This window comes from Lactuca serriola, chromosome 6 (genome assembly GCF_051521515.1).
Source record: "Lactuca serriola cultivar US96UC23 chromosome 6, Lser_US96UC23_V15, whole genome shotgun sequence".
NCBI classification, from domain to species: domain Eukaryota; kingdom Viridiplantae; phylum Streptophyta; class Magnoliopsida; order Asterales; family Asteraceae; genus Lactuca; species Lactuca serriola.
In genome coordinates this window covers 162,288,216-162,308,179 of record NC_136413.1, presented here as the reverse complement: position 1 = coordinate 162,308,179, position 19,964 = coordinate 162,288,216, and the positions used below count along the sequence as shown (strand labels likewise).

Below are 19,964 nucleotides of genomic sequence, written 5' to 3'. Positions count from 1 at the left end.
TTGGGTTCCTAAATCTGCTTATTTTTTGCAGGTTATAAGTGACGAGCAGTTCGACGAAGAATGGTACATAGACAGTGGCTACTCACGTTATATGACAGGAAGGAAGGAAGAGTTAAGAGAGTTTTGGTCCCTTCAAAACGGTGGTAACGTCAAGCTTGGTAACAACTCCTATGGAACGATAAAGGGTTATGGGATGATAACCAATGGAGACTTTACAATCAGGAAGGTAGCTTACGTAGAGGGGTTGCAGCATAACCTCATCAGTGTGTCTCAACTGGTGGGAGGTAGAGGTCTCAAAGTATCGTTCGATGACGAAGGTTCAGAGATAATAGAGAAGAAATCCAACAAAGTCATTCTCAAGTCAGAACGAAAAGGTGAAATGTTCCCTCTGAATCTCAAACCATTCAAAGGGAATCCAGCCATATGTCTATTGTCCAAAGCCCCTTCAGACGAAAGCTGGTTGTGGCATAGAAGGCTCTCAAACCTCAACTTCAAAAACATCAACAAGCTAGTCATCGGTGGTCATGTTCGGGGACTTCCACTGCTTAAGTTCGATCGAGAACACTTATGTGCTGCATGTGAAATGGGGAAACAAAGTCGCCAAAGTCACCCAACAATCATAAACACCAAAGTTGTTGAACCACTTGAGTTGCTTCTCATCGACTTATGTGGTCCATCATCAATCGAGAGCATTGGCGGTAACAAGTACATTCTTGTTATTGTTGATGACTTCTCACGATTTACATGGGTATTCTTTCTAAAGCACAAATCTGAGGCGACTCCCAAGCTGAAGATCTTTATCAAGCAGGTCGAAGTGCAATTGAGAAAAGTCGTTCGAAACATCAGGAGCAACAATGGACTGGAATTCAAGAACAAAGAATTCGAAGATTTCTTAGCAGAAAAGGGCACCAGTCACAATTTCTCAGCCCCCTATACACCTCAACAGAACGGAATTGTCGAAAGGCGAAACCGTTCCCTGTGTGAGGCGGCCCGAACCATGCTGAGTTTTGCCTCACTTCCTCTATATTTCTGGGCAGATGCCATTGCTGCAGCCTGTTTTACTCAAAACAGATCTTATCTCAACAATCGTTTCTCTCTCACCCCCTATGAGATTATTAACCACAGGAAGCCGAATGTCAAGTTCTTTCATGTGTTCGGTTTGAGGTGCTTCATTTTCAACTCCAAAGAGCATCGCAACAAATTTGATGTCAAAGCCGATGAAGGCATCTTTTTGGGATATCCTCCTACTTTAAAGGCGTACAGGGTTTTGAATAAGCGTTCTAAACGAATTGAAGAAACCTATTATGTAACGTTCGATGACAATTACGTCAAGAAGTTGAAGTCTACCGAAGAAGCAATTGGAGAGATTTTCTCTCAAACAGGTCAAGTCACAGTCTCAATCGCAAATTTCTTTGACCAGTTCATGGATTTATTTGATGAACCTGAGAAGGCTACTCACTCTGAGGCCACGTCAGCAGACAACAAGATGGATCACCTTAAGAAGATTATCGAAGACACAGCCAAACAAATGGGAGAAGAAGAACCAGTTCGAAACGAACCTCCTCAGAGCAATACTTCGGTCGAGGGGGAGAATCAATTCTCTTCAGATCGACAGGACTCACATTTCCAGGTGGAGGGTCCATCATTTTCAATCAACGATAATACTCATGGCCATGGGAAGAATCCAATCTTTGTCAGAACCGAAAGCCCATCAAGAACCGAAAGTCTGGAGCAACCCGAAAGTCCGGAACAACCCGAAAGTACGGAACAACCCGAAAGTCCTGTAGCAACCGAAAGTCCGGATCAGCCCGAAAGCCCTGTCGAAGAAAGACTTTTTGGTTCCCATCCAAATGATTCATCATCTGTCGAGGGGGAGAATTCCAATATGCACTATGACGATGATATTCAATCAGAGTTGGAAGAAATGGTAAATACTGAATTGGATCCATCCTATGATCCAAATTATCCTCCTCTCACCAAATAGACCAGAGATCATCCTGTATCTCAAATAGTGGGTGATGCATCAAAAAAGGTTCTAACTCAATCACAACTGAAGGCGAAGCAAACTGCTCTATTCTCCAAAGTAGAATTCTGCATGTTTAATTCTTTCATCTCCAAAATAGAGCCGAAGACCGTCAATATTGCTCTCGATCATTCTGATTGGGTTCAGGCAATGCAAGACGAACTCAATGAGTTTGAAAGAAATAAGTTCTGGAGACTCATTCCAACACCAAAAGATGCCTCGGTTGTCGGTCTCAAATGGGTGTTCAGAAACAAAATGGACAAGGAGGGAAATGTGATACGAAATAAGGCACGACTAGTGGTGAAAGGATGCACGACTAGTGGTGAAAGGATACTGCCAAGAAGAAGGAATCGATTACGAAGAGACATTCGCTCCGGTTGCAAGGCTGGAATCCGTTCGAATATTTCTTGCCTATGCTGCACACAAAAATTTCGAGGTCTACCAGATGGACGTGAAGTGTGCATTTCTGAATGGGGAACTTGAAGAAACCGTGTACGTGGAGCAACCTCCTGGTTTCGTAAATAAAAAGCATCCAAAGCTCTGCTACATCTGGGATAAGACAGTTTATGGTCTGAAACAAGCTCTTAGGGCATGGTATGAAACATTAACCAAGTTTTTAAGGATGTCTAAATTCAAACAAGGTTCGGTTGACCCAACCTTCTTTCGTAAAAAGGAAGGTAACCACCTTATGATCGTTCAAATATATGTCGATGATATCATCTTCGGCTCCACGAATCCTAGCCTAACAGCTGAATTCAGGAAGTTGATGGAGACTAAATTTGAATTGAGCTCAATGGGTCCGATTAACTTTTTCCTTGGTTTAAATATTAGACAGGGACCCGAAGGCATCTTTATCAAACAGGAAGCATACACAAAGACTCTCCTTGCCAAATTCGGCATGATGGGAGACTCAAAGGTCAAAGTTCCTATGGCGTTCGGCACCAAGCTCACACCATCTTTGGAAAAACCGGCAGTCGACATAACGCTATATCGCCAAATGATTGGTTCCCTGATGTACCTCACAACTAGCAGGCCCAATATAATGTTTTCAGTATGCTATTGTGCCAGGTTTCAAGCAAATCCTTGTGAACCACACATCCTGGCAGTGAAGAATATATTCCGGCATTTGAAGCGAACCACCTCTCTCGGTCTCTGGTATCCCTCAAACTCAGGTTTCTTCGTTCAAGCCTACTCAGATGCAGACTTAGGAGGATGTGGTCTAGACCGAAAAAGCACCACAGGAGGCTGCCAATTCCTAGACGGGAAGTTGGTTAGCTGGCAATCGAAGAAACAAACATGTGTTTCTCTATCTACAGTTGAAGCAGAGTACATTGCAGCCGCCTCCTGCACATCACAAGTGATTTGGATCCAAAGCCAACTCCGGGATTATGGACTCAATATGAAAAAGATCCCACTATATTGCGACTCAGAAAGTGCAATTAGGATCTGTCATAACCCAGTGCAACATTCCAAGACCAAGCATATAGCATTGAGGTATCACTTTATTAAGGATCATGTGGAAGATGGAAACGTCGAAATTCACTTTGTTCGAACCACTGATTAACTGGACGACATCTTCACCAAAGCCCTTCCTGAAGCAAGTTTCAATAAAATCCTACAAGGCCTAAGTATGATGGAATCGGAGTCAGTACCAAAAACACATTCTCAAAAATAAAAGTTGGAAGCGAAATGAACCGAACGCTCGGTCTATTTCGGGCTCGGTTCACATGGGAACCGAAATGAACCGAACTCTCGGTCTATTTCGGGTTCGGTCCCACTGCACTTGTTTTCGCTTATCTCAAAACGGTGATGTCTTTGGTTGTATATTTTTGTACAATTGTTTTCCAAAAATCCAAAAATATTTTTTTAAGGAACCGAAATGAACCGAGCGTTCGGTCCATTTCTGGTTCGGTTCAAAAAAAAAAAATTGTTTGGTTTGTTTTGTTTTTACTCTTTACAAAAATATCAAAAATTCCAAAAATATTTTCTTTCTTTTTGTCTCTACTTCTGTTTATGTTAACAGTTTATGGAATATCGATGGGGCAAATATCATTCTCACACTTTATACTAGCTAAGTGTTCCTAGAAGCATGCTGTTGTATGTTGTCCAAAGCCACAACTGATTTTGAATAAAGCCTTATTGACTAGGTATATACAAACCTTGTCTTCCTAATTAGGCTGCTAAATTTATTCTAATCATGAGCTACCTTACTCTTTTCTCATATGAGTTAAGAGTTTTCTGCTTGGTCACTCTTTTTATAGCAGAGGTACTTTGGTTTATTTGCAACACCTCAAACATTTTTCTCCATCATATTTCGGTTTATACATGTAACCCTTGAGACTCTCAGAAATAACCACTGAGGTTTATGGTTATACAATCTCTGTGTTTATGATCTTAGCTTCATGTCACTACGTGCTAAGTGAAACCCAAAATTCAATACCTACTATGAATTGACGGTGAACAATTAAATTTGCTCTAGCTTTCACCCATGAATTAACGAAACCAACCAAGTGGTTGTACCATGAAATCTCTATTTTTCTTTTTGTGTGATTCTTATGAAATTGTTACACACCATAACATTTCTTCCCATAGAATCCAGTTTTAATTTGATTTTGAGATTTCTCACCAAACATTTCCAAAAAGTCACTAAATATTGTCCAAACCTACTTGTTCAACAGACCACATCGGTCTCACAAGTACTTCATTCGGTTTCTATCTTATGTCAAGATCAGGAATTCTGAACTGAAGCGAAAGCCACCCTTCTAAGCCTCATCAAAAGATGCCTTTCAACACTTCTTAACAAGTGCTTGATCGTAATTCAACGGGAATCCACACAGACACTTTAAAGTCTCTTTTGACTTTGAAGGAAGAGATTCGTGCCCGGGATCCACTGTTTCGTGTCTATATTGACATCACAAATTCCCACATAGATGTTGCTTTATTTCCTCATCTTTGACACTCTATGCACGAAAATCTTTTTGATTTTCCAAAAGTCTGGTTTGGTTCACTAAAAGCTACTTTTCTTTATGTAGCTCCGGTTCTTAATGCTATATTCATAAGGGGATGCAGTGGTTTTTCTAAGTGTTTGTTTTTATTTAATGACGACAACTCATTTTAAAAGATAAGATGATGACTCAGCCGGGAGACTAAAGGTTTCAAGAATTCAAAAGGGCATTTGATGGGAAGGCGTGCTAAATGGAAATGTTTTTCTCTCTCATGCGTAATCATTGGGGTTGCAAACTGTCACTCTTCAATCAACTCAGGAACCGATTCGCGTTTCAAGAAGGTTTGGGGGCGAATTTTTCTCTCACCTCTATACACGGTATAAAGGGTTAAACCCTAGTTGTTTTACCTCTTTACTGCACCCAAAATTCTGAGAGCAAACAAAGTCGATTTTCTCCAACTGTTCATTTTCTTCTTTGAAGCACTCAACAATGGCGGATTCCTCCTCTGTTCATGAAACCTCCAACATTCTCCCAATCAGACCCTAGCAAAGCTTGGTCATTTATCTCACCCCAGTTTCCTATGATGCCTTCATGTATCCCATAGTGGAGTGTCTCAAATACTCTCCACTGGTTCTCGCACTGTCCAAGGTCGAAACAGTGCCTATGGAATGTCTATCACAGATATTCTCCACAGCTCACTACGATAAATCTGTTGTTCGCATCTACTTCAACATCCTTGATACCAGAACCTCCATCTCAAAGCAGTGATTTTCCTCACTTCTAGGGTTTGAACCTGATGAATCGAGGGTTAACCCTGATTCGATCTCTGTGGGTCAATTATTCTCCATGTTTTACAACATGGGTTACACTGAAATCCTTACCACTGTAACGAAGTTCAAGAAGTCGTGTCTTCCTCCTCAATGGAATGGCTTTTTCACGATATTGTTCAAGGGTTTATCTGAGAGGAGTGCAGGTTCTGATGGGGCCAGTCGTTTGTTCATGACGATTCTTTATGGGTTGTACAATGGGATCAACCTCGACTATGGTTCAGTTCTATGGCAACAGTTGATCCAAAGCCTCGCCTCTTCTTCTCGACACACTGAAATCTCTTATGCCAGGTTCTGGACGCTCGTCACCAAATGGGCAATGTACAAGTATCATGTTCCCATAGTGGCCACTTCTCCACTCTCCTCGATTGGCGTCTTCCACACTACAAAGATCATTGTCACTGATCCTTCCAAGTTTCTCTTTGTTGGCTCAATTCCTGAGTCAATGTATGTGTGTGTATCAGGGGAGAGCCGCATCATCAAGACCTACAAGGAGTTTCTTCCTTCGGGTCCCAGAGAGCTGACTCCAGAGATGCTTCAGTCCATCAACGATGCCGACAAACCTGCTCCTAGGGGCAAGAAACCAGAGAAAGGGAAAGACAAGAAAGTGGTCAAAGGGGCGAAAGGCCCTTCTCCTAAAAAGATAAAATCAACAAAGGCAGCCCAATCACCTCCACCGAAGAAGAGGAAAACCCAGCCTAAGCGAAAACTCTTTCTTGCTTCTTCCTCAAGTGAATCAGAGGATGAAAGTTCAGATTCAGAGGAGTCATTTCGAGGTGACTCTCCTCCCCGTTCGCCTTCACATGAGGTACCAGTTACAACCAAACTTGTCTCTTCTCCCCTATCACTATCTCTATTTCCATTCCCCCCCATAACTTCCTCCACTCATATTCCACCCACTTCTATTCCTGTACCACCTCCCATTTTCTCAGACGCGACAACAACAACAACAACAACAACTGGAGTTCGAACCAACGTATCTGATACGGGGGCTCGTAATTCAGCACCCGAACACACATCTGCAACCGCACATACTTCCACAACCGAACCTCCACCATCGCCTTCATATGCCAATCACTCAGCCGACACCGAGACATTTCTGGGAGGGGAAGATATGACCTTCGATTCTGTTTACTACAGTCCCTACCAGGTTCAAAGCGATGATGACGATGATGCTCCTATCAACAAAAAGCACATCAAGGAACTTCATGAGAAAATTGATAGTCTTGTCGCTTCTTCCTCCTCCTCTCGGTCCCATATCACAGAAGCTGCCATTCAGGGGATGGTTGATACTTTCACAAAGGCACACGAAGCCTCCATTAACTCTGCTAGTATTGCCATAGTTGCATCCACAAAGGCCTGTGCTGCTGCGACCGAAAAAGTCGAAAAACTATTTCAAGATGCTAACATCTTTTTGGAGTCTTTGCAGGGGGCCGCTGAATCTAATGCAGCGAAGGTTCATTCGGTTGTTGAGAAGCTTGCTACTTCCTTTGAAACAGAAAAGCACCACTTTTCCACTCTTCGTCAGACCCTTGAATCTGACAACAACTCTTTCCAGGCAGCCGTTGAGGGTTGTTTGACCAAGCTCCAAGAAGACCTTGCCTCGGAAAACTTGGTGATGGATGCGCTTGCACGCAAAACAACTGCCCTAAAGATCAAGAGTCTTCAGCTTTCCCAATCTGAAAAGGAGGTTAATTCTCTTCAATCTGAGCGAGCTGTCATTTCGAGATGTGTTTTAGATGTCCACGGAGCGCTCTCAAACATCATTGAAGCACATGACCCAATTCTCAACTACTCAGTGAGGTGAACTCTTGCTGAGAAACTTGCTCCTGCCCTTGCCTTACTCAGCAAAATTGAGGGGCTTCCTGAGCCAGTGGTCCATCCAAAACAAGGGGAGAAGGAGCTTCAAAGGGCAGTAATCAATCTCAACTTCCTCCTGTCTCCACAGCTCAATCTCAACCGCCTCCTACTTCTTCATCAGCTCCAACTAAAGCAACCGAACCACCAACAACTGGTCATGCATCAGGTTCGGGTGCTCAAGACAAAGGCAAAAAGGTTCTCGATGACAATGATGGAGATGATGACAAAGAAACCATTGCTGATATCTTGAAGAAACAAGCCAGGGACAAGGAACAAGACATGAGTGTTAGGATCGTTGGGGAGGCCGAAGCTAATGAAAGGAGGGTGAAGGAGGCTCATGATCTCCTTGAAAGTCGAAAACCCTATTCCCTCCATGGACTCTTGAGAAGCTTCTCAAAGAAGCTATTGAGTCCCCCAACATCCTCTGGCTTGAACCTGTGATCTCTTTGGACATGGTTAATTCTGTTGACTCTCAGTTCGACATGCCCTTGACCCGAAAGGCTTTTATATTTCATGCATTTCCCCACATTACTGAATTCCCTCATCCTCACCTGAAGGTCGACAGGGAACTTATTGACTTCTATCTGAGGTTTGCTCAGCCTCAGTATCAGACGTGGAGTGCACAGAAGATCGTCAACGTTCAGGTCCTCAAATCCTTTCGGGAGGGTAACTTCACGAACGTCAGATTCAAGGTGTTGAGGGGGTCAGAAAAAGTCGAACATGCCATTTCTCTCACTGATCTTCCTAACCTGAATCCTCACGATTGGATCATCCTGCATAACATCCTCCTCGCCAATGAAGCTGAATATGGGCCGATCATAGATCACTTCAAGAGGATGTTGGTTTGTTATATCATGGAGGTTGCTAAGATGGATCAGGAAATTGCTAATGTATTTAGGAAGAAGCCCACCATCTCCCCAGTCGGTTCTGCAAGTGATCTGAATAAAATGTAGATGGGGAGGATCGATCCGAAGCGAAACTCAGTTATGTTCACCAGAAATGAAGGCCAAAAATGTCTGTTCGCCTTGGTTGACAAACATCTTTATACCACTTCGTGTTTGGAGCATGTTCTGGGGATCATCAATCGATGTAAGCAAAATTTTGAAGATGATAAGAAATACTTCAATGACATGATCCACTGGTATATTCGTTTCAGACAAACTATTCTTGCCATCATTCCTTGTCTGTTCGATACCACGGAGAAGGTTAATGCAGCCGGATCCAGTAAGCCAAAGTAGAGTCTCGCCCCAATTGACGCAAAAGGGGAGATTGTTGGGTCCATTATGTGTTGTGTCTTGGGCTCGGTCCATAGTCCAATTTTGTATCCGGATTGGGCTTGTCCATCCGTGATTTAATTATTAGGGTTTAGTATTTATAGATGCTTGCATGCATCTTTGTACGTAGCTTTTCAGTCGATCAGTCACAACGATTATAGTTTTATCGATTGTAACCCTAAAAGCCTCTACAGTGGAAGTTCTTTATTGAGCTCTGCTGAGGCGTGAATCTATTGAATCATTCAGCTTATTTTTGATTCATTCTCTTGTTCGTTATTATATTTGCATTATTCTGATTAACCTGTGTGAGATCTAAACGATCAAAGAGTTTTTCAACTCATCAAACATAAAAATGTGAGGATTAAAAAGTGATGATGAATGCGAGGAAAATTCTCTACCATTCATTTCGTCAAGGATAACAAACTAAATCAACATGACTTCTTTGTGCACATAATTATAATTATATTTTCTAAATGAAGCCAAATAACTTAATATTGAATTCTTTCCACGTTATTTTATATCTTTGATTTAGTTATTACTTTTAACAATACATGGAATATGTTGTTTTAAATTAAAAAATTATATTTATTAGTATTAAAACACATTCCAATAAGTTCTAAACATAATATGTTATGGTGTTTTAATTATTGAGAAAATATTTTATTTATTATTAGACAAAATGATATCATAAGTTTATATGAATTCACTTTATAATATAACTTTACAAGTAAAAAATATTAAAATTAAAATATCATTATATCACTTGATAAAATAAGTACCTTTGTTTGTAGAACATACCCTGTAAAGTATGTGATTTAAATTTTAGAACTAGGTTCACGACATCTGTTTCTTCCCCCAAAATTCTTCATAAACAAATAACAATAATGGATTATCCTCAAAGCTTTATAATTAATGATATCAAACAAAATAATATATATATATATATATATATATATATATATATATATATATATATATATATAAATCCGTTTCTTTGTATACAGGGTGCATATAACCAACTTATCAACTAACCTGCATAAGCACCTTCTCACCATAGCTCTTCTTCACATAAGCATGTTCCTAACAAGTCAAGCCACTATCCATGACCAATACGATATATATGGAGCTTCAAATGAGAGTTGATGTTGTCTACCATAAAAAAGATATTGCCTATTTTGTATATAATGGATGATATAATATTAAAATGTAGCACCTATCAAAAGCGAGGTGGTATTGATTTAGAGACAAAATGTACCATTGCTTCTTGCCACATGTAATAGCTAACCAACTATAGGACCTAAAAACATCAACATGTGATGTCGTCCATGTTCCTGAATATATCAAAAAATTAAAAATAAAATAAAAAATTGGTAACCATGTCCATATCAAGAAGAAGAAGAAGAAAAAGTGTTGTAGCCTTTTGCACCCATGTACACAAAAAGATAATAAGAACAACTTATGTCGTCTCTTTTTTGATATGTATTAAGGTCTTCATGCATATGATAGCGGTCAAGATACAGATTTAGCCAATCATCAACAAAAAACAATGGAGTGGTATATGCCTTATACTCTAGGCACTCGTACAATCTTGATTATAAATAAGATAAGCCTATGAAACAATGAAAATTGTAACATCAAGTTTCCTGCCATTTCTAAGCCATGGACTTGAATTTGATTGTGTAAGGTTTTGGGCCTTAAGAAGACAAAGTTTAGTCCCGGTGGAAGGATGTAATGATAGTTAAGAGATTTTACCCTTAAATTGTGTTCTGGGCCAAAGGGTAGAAAAGAAAATTTCATAGGCCGGGTCCTTGCATGAAATATGGATTTTTGTTCGAGAAGTTTTTAGTCCAAGATATTTAGATAATGTTGTAGATCTCTTCAACACCTTTTCGTGGATATAAAAAAACATCGAAAACAAAGTTGGAACGAAGAAGTTACGACCGTTTGGAGTTAGGCGATTTTTGGGTTAGCCGGGTAAGCTAGGCCATTTTTATGAAGTCATAACTTTATAATCTCATTTTTTTCTCATAATTGACCATTTTGCCATTTTGGTCAATATTTGACTAAAAGTCAACTTTCTCTAAATTTTAGGTTCTTACATTACATATCTGACAAATACTCGCCCATATCTGTCCCATCCAGTTAACCAAGTTAGCCAATTTCTTCATGCTCCTACTAATGATCACTTTCAAGCAGTCAAACGAATTCTAAGATATGTCAAAGGCACTATTTCTCATGGTTTGCATTTGCGGTATCCTAAGTCCTCTTCATTACTAGGATACTCTAATGCAGACTAGGCTCGTTGCCTAGAAACCAGAAGATCCACCTAGGGTTATTCCATATTTTGGTGGAAATCTTGTCTCATGGAGTGCTAATAAGCAACCCACTGTCTCTCAATCTAGTTACAAGTCAAAATATCGTGCTATGACAAATGTTGTTGCAGAAATTATCTGGGTTACTCATCTGCTTCATGTACTCCATGCTTTACCACCAGATGTACCCACTCTCCTTTGTGATAACAAGAGTGATTTATTTCTGAGTCAAAATCCCATCTCTCATAAATGAGCTAAACATATTGACATTGATTATCACTTTTTCAGAGATCTTGTTACTTCTGGATAGCTGCACTCTCGTTTTTTTCCTACTCATCTTCAACTAGTCGATATCTTCACCAAGAGTCTTCCTCGACCTTTGTTTGAGCAATTCATTGCCAAGTTTCGTGTTGGTCCACCACCATTCAACTTGAAGGGGGGGGGGGGGTACTAGAGATAAAATAGAAAAGATTTGATATATTTTTTAAATCCATGTGCAAATGGCTAGTAAATAATTCTCTTATTATTGTATTATATTCCTTGTACTATATATCCCATTCACTACAAATAATACGTTTATACGTTTATGTGAAAAATATCACTTACAGTCTCAATAAGACCACATAATACAAAAAGGCATATCTCATTTATTTCTTACATCAACATGATATTGTAACTTAAACATCGACCCATTATTGACACAATGATACGACTATCACACAACTCTAATCCCTTTGTAGTTACCTACATGTTAATAATGGTGAAATCGCCTTTACAACTATTTACACCATCAATCCTCATCCTAGTCCCATCCTCCAATACAAAATGCACATACAAACACACTTTATCATAAAAGAAATACGAATAATACAAAGATGACCCTAATTATACACGAATAACAAAAATGTACACTAATAAAACGATTAACAATAGACCTTATCACTACATAAAACAATTATGGGAAGAGTCTCAATTAACTTATATTTTCAACAGGTAGTGGATCATGTATTTAAGGTTCATCCAAAAAATGTTATTTACTTATTCTTTCGTTAGTTTTAAGGGTATTTCTTGCAACACTATAAGAAATTATAAAAATTAAAGAAGATTAATTAATCATTATAGTAGACAACAATGCACCACAACATATTCGTGGGCCTAATTAAAGAGTCCAACAAATTTCCATATTAAGAAGGAATCAAATTGCTTAAGAAAACTACCTAGAATTTCTTTCGGTATAGTCCAACTCATGTATGTTTCTACTTTCTACCATAAGTTTGTGGTGTATTTCATATTCTACAAAACAAACGTGTAAAAAAAAGAAAACCTTCAACATTGTCCATTAATGAAGACAAAATGCATGTCTAACTTGCTAAGGTTATATGCAAAATCCTCAAATTGACAAAATACAAGACTTAGAATGATTTCATGCATATTTCATTAATATCTTGTTGGACATCCTTATCAACTTATATCAAGTAATTTGTAATAAAAAGGGGTCTTTATTAATGAATATATATTTTTAACTTTATAGTTATATAATATCATTTTATTTTAGATTTGTGCTCCTATCATTGTTTATGTTTAAGTTTAATTTGATGTAAATATATAATAAATAAATATTACATTTCAAAACTTCCATTAATAAATATATTAATCTGAATACATTCCAAAATAACACAAATGTTGTATGTTATGGAATTTTCTTAAGTATCTTAACTTCACTAAGAACAAAGGCAAGCTTAAAAAGTTGATTAGTTTAGATAAACGAAATGCATAAACACATAATATGAACTACAATTTTAAATACTTAAAATTTAAATAAGAGTAAATGAATCATTTGAATATAGATTCGTGGCTTTATGCATGTCATTGCAACCTTTTTTTTTCAAAGTTATACAAAAAGACCAATTTTTTCTAATAAGGGTTTGGGAATAAACCTCATATATAAGCATGCAAAACATGTATAGTTTTCTAGATTAACAAAAATGATAATAAGAGATGTATCCATAGAACAACCATATGAAGAAATTTTTAAGCCTTGAAGCAAGTTATTAAGATAATTTGAGACAAGGAGCCAATTTCTAGCATAGTTAGCTATGGAATAAGAATCTCTGTGTTTATATGTTCAAGGCAAAACTTTAGTAATGGGAAAACATCTCTATCAAGGCAAACCTTGCTCTAATAAGCCTAATTCATTCCTATTTGTAGACGATGGAGTAACAAGATATTTAATTTTGTGTTTTAACCATTTATAATTAGTTTGTTAGAAATTAATTATCCTTTAACAAATTCCAAAGAAAATCTCACTTTCTATGGGTGCCCACTTGAAATACGAAGCCACTGATCATATACATTCACGACTAATTGCTCTATATATACTTGTTATGAATAACGAAAGAGAGACATCCTTCAAATCTTTCACATTTATTCCTAGCAAGAGATAAGAAATGTTGCCAATTATTTCTTATGTGTTGCTTCTCACTTGCACCACCATCTTTAATGTCTCTCCCACCATGGCTGAAAATAAACTCAAAACCTACATTGTTCAGTTAACTTCACCCCAAGGCAAAGACTTTTCTCAACCTCAAGATCGTGAAGAGTGGTACAAATCACTTCTATCTGAAAGTGCTTCCAACTCAAATGAGAAACCGATCATGGTTCATATGTACCACCACGTGATGACAGGATTTGCTGCAAAAATGTCAGAGTATCAAGCAAAGGTGATGAAGAATATGAAGTGGGTTTTGTCTGTAAGACCTGAGAGAGTGTATCAGTTGCACACAACTCACTCCCCACACTTTTTGGGCTTACACCAAAACTCAGGGTTTTGGACGGATTCAAACTATGGGAAGGGAATCATAATTGGGGTTATAGACAGCGGAATCACTCCTCGGCATCCTTCGTTCAATGATGAAGGGATCCCACCTCCATCGTCTAAATGGAAAGGCAAATGTGAAGTATCAGGGTGTAATAACAAGCTAATCGGGTTAAGGAACTTTGATCCCTTTAGTAAAACGCCAGTCGATGAACAAGGCCATGGAACTCACACTTCAAGTACTGCAGCAGGAAGTCATGTACACAACGCGAACGTATTTGGAAATGCCAATGGCACTGCCATTGGAATGGCACCATTGGCACACGTGGCCATGTATAAAGTGTGCAGTTCAATCTGTTCAGGAAGCGCCATTGCAGCAGGCATGGATGCAGCTATTGAAGATGGTGTTGATGTTCTTTCACTATCACTTGGTGGAGCTTCCACCCCCTTCTACGATGATGTTGTTGCTACAGGTTCCTTCGTTGCCATGCAGAAAGGGATCTTCGTGAGTTGTTCAGCAGGTAACGGTGGGCCTCGTACTTCATCATTATCAAATGAAGCCCCATGGATCCTTACAGTCGGAGCTAGTACGATTGATAGAAGAATAAGAACAACGGTGTATCTGGGGAACAAAAAGTTGTTCGACGGAGAGGCAATAAACCAACCTAAAGATTTCAATCATAAGCTTCGGCCCCTTGTTTACCATGCAAATGACACGAACCCAGCAGCATATTGCTTGAATGGATCACTAGACCATATTGATGTCAAAGGGAAGGTGGTATTGTGTGATGAGGGTTATAGTTCTGGACTTGATAAGAGCATCGTAGTAAAGGCTGCCGGAGGAGCTGCCGTGATTCTTGCTAATCACAAAATTGATGGGGAGACTACAGATATAGAGCCTAATGTTATTCCTGCATCAATTGTCGGTTACGCGGAAGGAGTTCAGATAAAAAACTATTTGAATTCGACTACTTCCCCTATAGCAACCATCCTCTTTCGTGGAACTATAGTCGGCATAGATACAGCTCCAGAAGTGGCTTCTTTCTCTTCAAGAGGGCCTAATTTGGAAAGTCCTGGAATCCTGAAACCAGATATTATTGGTCCCGGGGTTAACATTCTCGCATCTTGGCCTATATCGATTGATAACAATACAAAGGCCAAAGCAACATTTAACGTTATATCGGGCACATCAATGTCTTGTCCTCATCTCGCCGGCATAGCAGCACTGCTAAAAAGCGAGCATCCAGATTGGTCGCCGGCTGCAATCAAGTCTGCAATGATGACCACCGCAAGTCAAGTAAATCTCAAAGGGCATGCCATTGTAGACCAAAAAGATGCAAGATTCCTCCATGCAAACGTGTTCACCATTGGCGCAGGTCACATAAATCCATCAAAATCCAACGATCCAGGGCTCGTGTTTGATATCCAACCCAATGATTACATTCCGTATTTATGTGGGTTAGGTTATACTCCCATACAAATTGAAATGATCACTAAAAAGAAAGTTTCATGCTCAAAAACTATACCTGAGGCACAACTAAACTATCCTTCTTTTGTGGTTTCACTTAAAAAAGGTGATACAAAAACATACTCAAGAACAGTGACAAACGTTGGTATGGCAAACTCGACTTATACCATCGGGGAAATTTCTGTACCACATGGGGTAAAAGCTAAGGTTGCTAGTTTTTCTCAAGAACTCATGTTCACAACAGTACACCACAAGTTAACATACAATATAACTTTTACACGGGATAGTACGGTTGAGGTGAAGGGTCATTACGGCCAAGGGCATATGACTTGGAATTCCGGTAAATACTCGGTTAGGACCCCATTTGCGTTCAAGTTTGAATAAGTTTGTTTGATGTTTTACGAATATAAATTATAATATTATTTGCAACTTTCGTGTACGTGATCATCGATCTTGTACAACTTCTTTATATCATATCATAATCGGAAATAAAAAAGAGGTCATTAATACATTTCTAATTCCTCTTAATTTTACATTCAATTAATATATGTTAATTAAAGTTTTCGGCCGTTGGGCACTTAGGCTATATGGTATCTATAATTTATAAATTATGTGATAAGGCTTGAATTTTTGGTAAAAGGAAGACGGTTTTGAGATTTGTTTTGTAAAAAAAGTTTATTTATTTATTTATTTGACTTGCAAAAATAGGGATGCTCCCCCTTATGCCATACCATTAATATAAACTACTAGAAAAGTTCGGCCTTCGCTCCGGGTCACAATGATATAAGTGAAGATATTACATCAATTAGGTGAAGATATTACAACAATTGAGCAGTCAATATATCCAGATTTATCACAAGAGTCATATGTACCACACATAATCATAAAGCAATTGCCCAACCGGAGATCAAATTGATTCATAAAATCGATTTGCATAATGTAAGTACGTTAGACTTTCTATTATTAAGATTTCAGGTCCCACATGAGATTATATATATATATATATATATATATATATATATATATATATATATATATATATATATATTAGGTAACAACGATCTTGAAAAATTATAATCCCAGATTTTGTTATCTCTAATGTTCTTTAGAACGTTCAATGAACTCTTTCGCTATATCATGTCATTGATATGAATGTAGTACATGTTGAATTTCAGCAGGCCTATTGCGTGCAACATTCGTAACTACAAAAGTCAAAAGGTACTACATTGATATGAATGTACTACATTGATATGAATGTAGTACATGTTGAATTTCAGCTCTACCCGTCATCTATACATCAAATAGTGACCAATCTGAAACACAACTCAGAACACCCAAAATACCCTTAGGTCAAACTTGGTTAAATCATGGTCAAATTCAGAAAAAGTCAAAAGTCAAACTAGGTCAACACATCTGAGTACGCCCACACGAGTGTTGACCCAATTACGGGCTATACTTAGTATGCCCGTCGTACATGGGTTATGCCCAGCGTACGCTGCCTACACACAATTCTTCCATTAAGAGCTTCTTCCTTACGCTCTTTTGCTCAAATTCCAGATTCAACCCTAAGCTAACATCCTTAACCATAAAGTTTCCAAATTTATGGTCTTGTATGGCTAATATGTGCCCAACAATGAAAACTCTAACTACTTGGCCCATTAAGACCTTGAAACTCATGCATGGAAGGAAGCTAGCAATCAAGATTGCATTTTTTTTGCTTCTAAATGCTCTAAAACGTCTCAAATGACATCTTGAATGGATCTAGAGCATGCCATATTCAAGGACAACATTGATTGGGGACAAAAGCACATAATAACATCACATAAGCTGGATTTAACCAAATGAGCATCAAGGTATAACTTTATACCTTCCAGAGATGTAGGAGGGTGCAAAGCTTCCAGATCCAAGGTTGTTCCAAGCTTCTAAGTTGTTCCCTTTTCCTTCCTCTTCCTTTGTGAACACCAAAACACCCATAAATGGCCCAAGAATGGTAAAAAATGAACTAGGGTTTGGAAGGGTCGAAGTTGGGGTGGGAGGCTGATGAAAGGAGGATGACTTGGGACTTAAGGATGCTTAAATAGTGTAACATCCTCAAAGATCATGCCAAATTTGAACTTTTTAAAACATTTAAAATCATTAAGTTATTACAATTTGTTTTCAAAATAGTATAATATTGGAGTTCCTAAAAATCAAAAATCAAAAATCGAGGAAGTGTAGGGTTACGCCTTCGCCTTCTCGAGAACATCCGAAGTACCTGAAACAATAATCGATAAATGTAAGCTCAAAGGCTTAGTGAGTTACCCCCAAAAATACCAACGCCATAGAGATATAATCATATCAGATAAACATATAAGCAAACAACATGCATAATGAGCCATCAATCTGACTGGACCGACTCCCGATCCTCAGTCTATCTAGACCGCTCTCCGAGCCCTCGGCACGTTCGGACCGCCCTCCTCGGGGTCTTCAGCCTATCCGGACCGCTCACTGGGCCATCGGTTTGACTAGGTTTTCCCGGCCTAGGCATGCAGTCTACCCGGTCCGCCCAGGGTGTCTTGGCTTACTACACACAGTAGGACCTGCCTCAACCCTTTCCCCAAACCAACAAACATATGCACATACATATAAACAAGTAAACATGCAGATCTAATAGATCACTAATCATGACAACCATCCTATAACCAGGATACCGATCTAACCAATCACTAACATAGCAACCATCCTATAACCAGGATACTGATCTAACCTATCTCTAACATAGCAACCATCCTATAACCAGGATATTGATCTAACCGATCTCTAACATAGCAACCATCCTATAACTAGGATATATACCATAAAGCATAACGTGTAATAAACCCGGATATACATCCGAAAAGTGTCGGCATTGGTGCCTTAAACCCAATTGATATAGTGAGGATAACTCACCTCTCAACGGTCGAATCGAAGTGATAAGCTCAAGCTCTCAGATCACTGTCACAAACTCTACCACCTATATTCACCATAGAATCATATTCATAAATTTCCAATTTTCCCAAAATGCCCCAGAGTCAACTAGTCAACCCTTGATCAAAGTCAAAGTCAACGGTCAAGGTTAACAGTCCATGTTGAGCCGACTCGTCGAGTACAGTTCACTGACTCGTCGAGTCCTTCCAGAACTCAAGTAGTTGTGAAATCCCCCATTAACTCGTTGATTCTCCCTGTAACTCGCCGAGTTCATGCATGTCCAAATGTTTGGAAAGCCTTAGCTGACTTGCCGAGTCACCCTACTGACTCACCAAGTCTATGCAGAAGTCCTTGCATGACAATTTTCATCGGACTCACCGAGTTGACCATGCAACTCGCCGAGTCCATTCAGACCTTTCTTCATTCAGATGCTTTGTAAGCCATTCTAAGGCTCCATATTGCAGATCAAGCTTCCCAAGGCATGTTTATCACGTAATGTTACAAACTTTATGCAAGGCTCTAAATACTTAGAATATCAAATCCAAGCTTGAAATGGGGTTTAACTCATAAGGAAGGGTTCATACTTTCTAAAGCTAGAAACTTTATGGACTTAAAGACTAATATGAGCTCATATCTGGAGTTGTAACTTCAGATCCTAGCTCATACTCAGGGATGGCTACATAACATGCTAGAAAAAGCCCTAATCTTCAACAAAATGAGATCTAGAAGGAAATAAGCGCAAGGTAACAACTTGATACCTTCAAATGACGCTAAACTAAGGTAGATTTCATATCCGCACACATTCCTTGCTTCAAGCTACTTGATCTTCAAGCTACTTGATCTTCAAGCTTCTCTCACTAAAATCTAGCTCCCAAAGCTTAAATCACACAAAAATTGGAGCTACACACACAGATTAGGGTTTTTGGACTCTCAAGAGGTTGTAAGGGAGGCTAAGGGGGCTAATGATCCTTTAAATAGGGTGCAAACCCCGAGAAATTAGGGTTTCATCCTCCAGCTCCTACTCATTGAGTCCTATCTTGGACTCGACGAGTAGGTCACTTAAACACGTGACCAAACCCGCTTCTACTCGACGAGTCAGGGCATCCAACTCGTCGAATAGACCTTGTAAACTATGAAAATTAAAGCCATAAAATTAATACCTGAGTGTCGGGGCGTTACAATTCTCCCCAACTTGAACTAGACTTCGTCCTCGAAGTCCGTTGCGGTGAACAACTCCAGATAGTGCTCCTGCATCTCTGCCTCCGGCTCCCACGTCCACTCGGACCCTCTTCGGTGCTCTTACTGTACCTTTACCAAAGGTATCTCCTGGTTCCGCATAACCTTCACCTTCCTCTCCAAAATGGCCACGGACCTCTCCACATAATTCAGGCGCTCATCGACCTGAATGTCATCCAATGATACTACTGCCTCCTCATCCAGGATGCACTTCCGCAATTGCGAAATGTGAAAAGTGTTGTGGATCTGACTGAGCTC

At 39.2% G+C, this 19,964-nt stretch overlaps 1 pseudogene; it reads left to right on the top strand.

Moving 5' to 3' along the window:
- Positions 1-13,688: 13,688 nt before the first annotated feature.
- Positions 13,689-15,908, top strand: LOC145058937 (subtilisin-like protease pseudogene; annotated as a pseudogene).
- Positions 15,909-19,964: the final 4,056 nt, after the last annotated feature.